Source organism: Larus michahellis, chromosome 12 (genome assembly GCF_964199755.1).
Source record: "Larus michahellis chromosome 12, bLarMic1.1, whole genome shotgun sequence".
Classification (NCBI taxonomy): domain Eukaryota; kingdom Metazoa; phylum Chordata; class Aves; order Charadriiformes; family Laridae; genus Larus; species Larus michahellis.
This window is the reverse complement of record NC_133907.1, coordinates 1,788,591-1,795,782: the sequence shown is the minus strand read 5'-3', so window position 1 is coordinate 1,795,782 and position 7,192 is coordinate 1,788,591. Positions and strand designations below refer to the sequence as shown.

At 41.4% G+C, this 7,192-nt stretch overlaps 1 long non-coding RNA gene across 1 annotated transcript; it reads right to left on the bottom strand.

The window, feature by feature from the left end:
* Positions 1-936: 936 nt before the first annotated feature.
* On the bottom strand, positions 937-6,404 carry LOC141750405 (uncharacterized). The gene is made up of 3 exons (XR_012589657.1): positions 5,511-6,404; positions 5,265-5,374; positions 937-3,704 (listed from the first exon to the last, which is right to left on the bottom strand). It is a non-coding gene; the product is annotated as an uncharacterized LOC141750405 (long non-coding RNA).
* Between the last annotated feature and the right edge of the window lie 788 nt (positions 6,405-7,192).

Here is a 7,192-nt window from a genome sequence, read left to right as displayed (position 1 = left end):
ATGTTTCCCAAAACACTGATTAGCTTCAAGCAAGGGATTTCGAAGACTTGAGTTTAACCCTCTGTCCCAGAAGCCCAGAGACACCTCAGCTCCGTCCTCTCAGCTCAGGAGTTTCCTTCTCCACGTGCAGAGGGGTGCGAGGTGGCCTCAGGATAAAGCCAGCGGATTCTAGACTGGATGCTGCCAGAACAGGATCAAGGTGGGCTGGAGATCCCGGTGTGTGCCAGGTATGTGGCTCTGTACCCCAAGAGCTTGGGAAAAAGGGAAGATTAATTGGAAGCATAACGGAAGAATAACTGTTCACAAAATACAGAAACCTGGTTGAGGTGTAAGTCACTCGCTTTCACAGTGTGATGGCCCAAGCATGAAGACGACCCAGCCACAACAACCGATGTGTATCTAATTTTCAGGTTTGAAGGAAGAGAGAAAAACCAACCACTTGTGAAAACTTCGTAACCCCTCTGGAGCCTGTTTAACCTGATCACTACGTGTCTGCAGAAACAGGCGATGGAAGGAACATGACCCAACAAAGCCAATGTGGGTTTGATTAATGGAGTGCCCCAAAGTAAAACAGTCATGCTGAAAATCTGAAGAGAAATGCAAACTTTTAATAACATTTTCACATTATTTAATCATACAATCAGGCCTGACCTTGTTCGATATGAAACTTCATTACAGCCTGGAATGTTAATATAGAGTTCCAAATGCATCATAAATTACTGGTTTCTTCAATGATGCATGGGCCTGTCCTGCTGTGGCCAACTGCAATTTTAATATTTTCTTAAGAAATGAAGAAATGAAGAATTAGCAAATAATGGCATGATCCTGAAATTACTGTTCTAGGGATCACAGTTTATTAATCGGCTAAAAAGGATAAAGACATTACTCACTTCCACAGATAAATGATGCAGCAAGTCCTTTTTTTTTTTTTTTTTTGTGGAAACAAACCTTAAATGCTTTTTTTGAATAGATCCATTAATAACCAATTCAACTGACCTACCTTTCTGCAACATGACAGGTCTGACAGTCAATGAAGGAATTACTATGTGTAACTGGCAATTTCACCATCAGAAGCATTATTTTGTATACAACTAGTACCTTGTAACAACTTAAAAGTGATATTCACTCTTTGAAAAGGGTAAAATAAAAACACTCTCAGTAATGACTGACAGAGATCCTTATTTGGAGCTTACTATTTAATAACAAAAGAAGAAAAGTGAGAGGGCTACTTAAATGGCTACAGAAACCAGAGAAACCGAGAGGCCACTGTACTTTTACTTTATCATACATTTTGTAAGCGATCTGCAGTAGCCACACATCTTTTGGAATTAAGAGCAGGCTGTTGCTAGAAGTTTGGTGGTCTTCAGGAATAGTCCGCTCCAATCATCCCGTTCAGTAGTCCAGATTAATGGTTCCATTGATTTCATGTATGATTGGATTAAAATACAATTTTCTTTGCTCAATCGCCTGTTGAAATATCATAAATAAGCGCGCGGCAGTTCTGCCGTGGGTGAGACACTGGCCAAGGACATGTTGCACTTCGTGCGTGAACGTCCCTGTCGTCACCGAGGTCTGAAGGTCCAGACTGCACCTTGTATGCCCAAGATGAACGGTTTGCTTTCAGCGCTGAATAGTAACAGGACAGTCCTGGAAACAAAGCTAACAGAACACTCTGCAGCAATTAAAAAAAAACCAGTAATTGCATTTTGTCATATAATTTTCATATAATGAAAAGCATGAAAATGGGGAGATTCAAGCAGCTTGAATACTCAGTTAATAAACATTTCAAGATTAGTTCAATTATCATTATGACCAGCACAATGAACCGTTCTCACTCTCCCTGTTTTCTAGATCTGCTTGTGACCTCTTCCGCAGTCTTTTGAGCCTGTACCAGATTCATTCTAGAAGCATTTAATGTAAATAAAACACACAGGAGACAGTTCAGCTCTCCTCTAGGATAGCCATCCAAAGCTTTGCTTGCCAAGAGGCCACAACACTGAACGATATTGTGCAGAAGTCTACAATTTGCTCTATAATAACCTCCGTTTGCTTAATTTTTTTATTTCTTCTGGCCATGAGACATGTCAGGAGTTTTCATGGGCAACCCATTGCCCAGAACTAATTGTTTGATCACAGTAAGGGAAGAGTTTCATTGTTTTCAACCATAATATTAAACAACTATTTAGCAAAGGGAAAGAAAAATGCAGAATAATTATTAATTGAAGAAAACATTCAGAACCCACGAAACATGACGAAACAAACTATTAGGTCCAATTGTGCCACTTCGGTGAACACTCTAACGCTGTCTTCAATGAACTCGCGTTTGAAAGCTCCATTTTCTGTTGGGCGCTGGTTCCAACCCCAGAGACACACCAGTCCCAAGCACTGGCTGGCAGCGAAGTGCCAGACTGGGGGTGACTGGCAGCCCTTCCCCCTGCAGTCCGGCTCTGCCTTCCAGAGCCCCTGCCCGGCTCTGCTTCCCAGCAAACTTCATCTAGCTGCGGGAATCTGCACGGGCACAACGCACACCTGCAGGCACCGGCCATCCGGGAGTCTGTCAGACGGGCACGCACAGGGGATTTTAAGAACAAAAATGCCAGATACCTTCTGTAGCAACAACCCTATCAGACAGAACTGCCACAAAAATCAAAATGTTGGATTTGCAACTGCTAATCCATGACATAGTCTGTTTGTGAAGACTAATGCTTGAAAATGTGACTATGACCTTGCATTTATCTTAGTGCAAAAATATAACTGGAAGAACTAATATAACCAGAAATGTAGCTGGACAGTGCACTGTGTCATTACGGAGCTGAGAATTAAAGCTATGGAGAGAGAAAAAATGTGTTTTGGTGAGAAAGTCATCTCTAGAGTTACAATTAAGATGAAATTTATTGCCTCTGCTTAACATCTGTTTTATATTTATTCCTTCTGATAAAAAATTATATCCTGGATCCAAAGCTTCGGCCTCCAAAGTTGCAGAATAAATGTTAATTAAATATTTGATATAAAGTCTTTAAAAACCCTACTCAAATTATTCCGACCCAGCAAAATATAAAGGGTGGTATCAGATCCATAATGAAGTCTTCCGGTTCCCTTGAACTCTTTGCATTTAATGTGAAATATAAAGGACTAACTTTTATATTTGTTTCCCTCTGGTATAAACAGACTGCGTAATGAGCTGCTGTGTGATAGAACTGAATGTCACTCAGAAGGCAACACATTCCCAGCTCACTGGTGGCTCTGCCCCTCTTAATCTTCACCTTATATCGGAGATGTTCTTCCCCTTTTTCATGGATGCTCATTATGTATCTGTTATTCATTCACTTTGCTGGGTTCAAATAAGTATGGACTTCTCGATATGACATAATCTACCGAAAGCTACCAGAGAAGTGAATGTTATTTGCTGAAAAGCCTCATGCTCCTGAACAGCTTGTCAGTCTGCCGGCTCCTCAGAGGTCTGTTTCCCCATTAGTGCACATTTCCCCAGTTGAAGATTTAAGGATTTTTTCCCACTGTCACAATAAAAAAGAGGAAGAGGAAGCAGGTGGTGTCATTTCTAAAGTCCAAGTGTTTTTAATGATCATTCTGTATTTCTTCAAGTGCAGAAATTTCAATTCCGATTAAAATAAAAAAATGACAAGCCATTTACAGACAGGCCTCCGTTCTCCAAACGTTCCGCTCTGAATACACAATATGTTTTCCTGTAAAATGCATGCACCATATTTCAATATTAATTATATGCAGGTCTCTTTTGGGTCACATGCTAATTATATCTATTTAGAATTTATCATGCTACTTCCAATAATGTGCTGTCATTGTGTCCTGTTGTTTTTCCTTGCCTGAGGCAGAAGGAAGCTACAATAAACCTGAAAATATTGGCAAGAAACGTTCATTTTAAGACATATGGGGAAAAGCTGCACTAAGGGCCCTGTCCGAAGCTCATTGAAATCAACAGGAATCATTATATTAACCTCCAGGGAAAATAGTTTGAACCTGTTAAATGTCCACAGTTCTGTATGACGAGCTGTGTGCATCTCGCAGTATAATGACATGGTTATGCTACAACCATCTGCAAATAATCAATAATCAGCGTCGTGCCAGAGAGGATGTGCAAAGAGGAATTGAGCTCTTCTCATTCTGGGCTGGTTCGACTGGTACTAAATAGCCACGAGACAAAGAAGAATCAAACCCTCTGTTCCCAACCATCTCCAATAGAACCGTTCCCTAGTTAACGTGTGGCATTCTCTGATCACTGATCTGTGTACGAGGCAGTAACAGTGGGGTTTTAACGGCTGACAACTGTATGCTATTGGATTCGGATCTGTCACGTTTTTTAGATTTTGCTGTATTACAAGCGCTAATGATATCAGCACGTTTGCCAAACTTAGAGACTGTGTTTAGTTTCCTTTTACAATGACTGGGACAAGCCAGTCTGCATTTACCAACCCACAGCATCTTCTCTGTACAAGGAATACGGAGTTTTCTGCACAAGTCACAACGGAAGTTAAATGGCACTGCCTTCCTGCCACCAGCTGACGAACGCAGAGCCCGACTGTCAGCAGAGAACCTCACTGCATACGTGCAGTTATTAATGCTGAAGATTTGCATCTGCTTTCAAGAAATAGGTGCCTGCAGGACTGAACAGAGATAATGCACAGGACAAATGCGGGCACTGAAGATAAGCATCTTGGACAAAATTATGCCCCTCAAGTTTCATAGCCTTCTAAAGCGCTAGTGCTGCATTACTAGTCAGCAGCGACACGCACCAGAGAGTCAGGGACTCAGTCCAATATGCAGGACACTGCCTCATCCCAATTTCCATGTGTCCTTTTAACCCAGCTACTGCTGCTGTCAGTCCTTTTGCCTCCTACACCCTTCTGGCTCCCGGACGCGTCAGGCCCACGCTAGACACACCGCTCTGCCATCACTTTGGTGGTGCCTGTAAGTAGCCTGACTCCTAGAAATAAAACTCACAAGATACAAACGTGAAATGGCATTTACCTGTCTGTATCTCACTGTGATTTATTATTTTTTTTTTATCTATAATGAGATGTTTTCAGAATAAGAAGAAAAAATGTTAACATTTATCCCACTAACTGTATTTTTTTGCTGGTAGGTCTCAGCAGAGAGCAAACTGATATTCAGGTACAGAAAATGAATTAGCTGAAGCCAAATGTAATTTTATTTTGGTGGGCCAACAATCAATAGAGCAAATGCACAGTCATTTCAGTAATTGCCACAGCTTCATGACAAATACTTACTAGAAACTCACGGCCAGGCAGTCTCTTTCCGCATCCCGTATCACAAAGGTGCTCAGGACAAGAAGCAGTGTGTATCTTTAACATACGTGAGCTCAAATGTTCAGAGACACCTGCAAATTAAGCAAGCATGTATGTAATTTTTTTTTTTTAATATCTAAGGTCACAAGTGAGATTGTCTCATCTCATCTTGTGTAAAAAACTTACAGTGAAAAAAGAAGTTTAGTCGGGGACTTTCACTTTAGTTACCTACGTAAAAGGTAGGAGGGCCCATTACATTGGTAAAACCACACAGGAAAACCTGGAGACGCCACTCCCGAGGTCTAAAGGCACAAGCCCACCTTCTCCTGTGGAGCTTATTGCTTCCATTCCTGCAAGACGTCATTGCTCTAGGATCCCTGCTGCAATTAGCTCTGCCTCACGAAGCTGCGGTAGCAGCAGGACATCCTGCTTTGAGAAGCGTTGAGCGACAGAGGGTTCCCCTGCGGGGTCTCTCGGCTTCTTTCATTCCTTCTGGCCTCTCGGTAGCCCAGGGGCCTTTGTTCAGCACGAAACACTGGGGGAATAGATGGAGCATTCCCACCTGTGAATGAAGGAAGGGATGTTGGTATTACAACAATGATCTGGAATCAGGCTGCCAAATACCTCCGTCCACAACTGGTTTTCCGAAGTTTAGATGGTCCGGGCTGTATCCTGTGGGAGCAGCTCAGGGTGCTCAGAGGTGCTGGATATGGATTTCCATCGTCTGACGAGGTGAGGAAGAACTCAGGTGCAGAAGTGATGCAGGAGAGGTGAAATGCCGGCAAGATGCTTTACAATTCTGAAGACGAAAAGCTACATCCCTAATATGAAAAATGTGTCTATTTTAATATGAAATGATCATGAGTTTTAACTGTGGTTCACCACAGCGTTTTGGACCCTTTTGGAAGACCGAATACTGCCCTGCTTGGGGAGATTTATGCCATTTTTAGGGCCTTTCAAAGCTCATGTAAGCCCTGATATTCGTCTATTTTTAAAATGCCTTTTAGGAAACAAAGGGCGGTGCAATCACCAATTGTGAGGAGGATTACAGAGGAAAAAAAGTAAAAAGCACATTTTTCGAATGTATATGACTTAGGAATCCACTTTCTCCTAATTTGCCACAAGAGGCTGCTTTGCTCAGATACTTCTGGATTTTTTACCAATGCCCATTTGTCAGTTTTCAGTTATGCAGATCAGACACCTGGGAAACTGAGAATGTCTTCATTTCCTTTTTTGTTCTGAAAGAAGAAATATTCTTTATATTGTCTGAGGAAACACCCGAAGTATGAGAGAGACTTTAGATATCATTTTTCCTTCGAAGGAAAGCTATTCTTTTATATAAAGGAAAAAAAAATCCCATTTGAAGAGTGTTCAATCAAAACAAACTTAGCCTTGAGTGTTGTTGGGAGAATAGAAATTTCTTCTGCCAGAAATCTCTCCTAAAGGCAATGCCTTCTTTAAGCATCCTTTTTCAAACGTAACAGAAAGAAAAGAGTAAGGCCTTTACTTGTAGTATAATTAGCAAAGCTTACAAGAAGAAAGAGAATAAAATATACATATGTTTTTGCAGGGTAGGAAATGGAAAGAAGAAAATAATTCTGGTTGAAAAAAACGCAGCCCAGTCCTAATTGTACGTTAAAGAAACATTGTCGTGTACCTGTCCCTAGAGGAACAACATGACTGCAGCTGGTCAGACCCAAAGAAAGACACGGATTTGATTAATTTGAAATGAGAGCGAGAATGCCTACAAACATGCAAAGATACCTTCAAGCAGCGAGTGACTGATCACAACCTTTGGAAGCTGTTTTCAAACCTCCTGCTGTGAACGTGTAAGTTCAGAGTTACAGACAATTCCCAACACCTGAAACAGGAGCATCGTTAGCTTGGTTCAAAGTGTCAACGTGTAAATG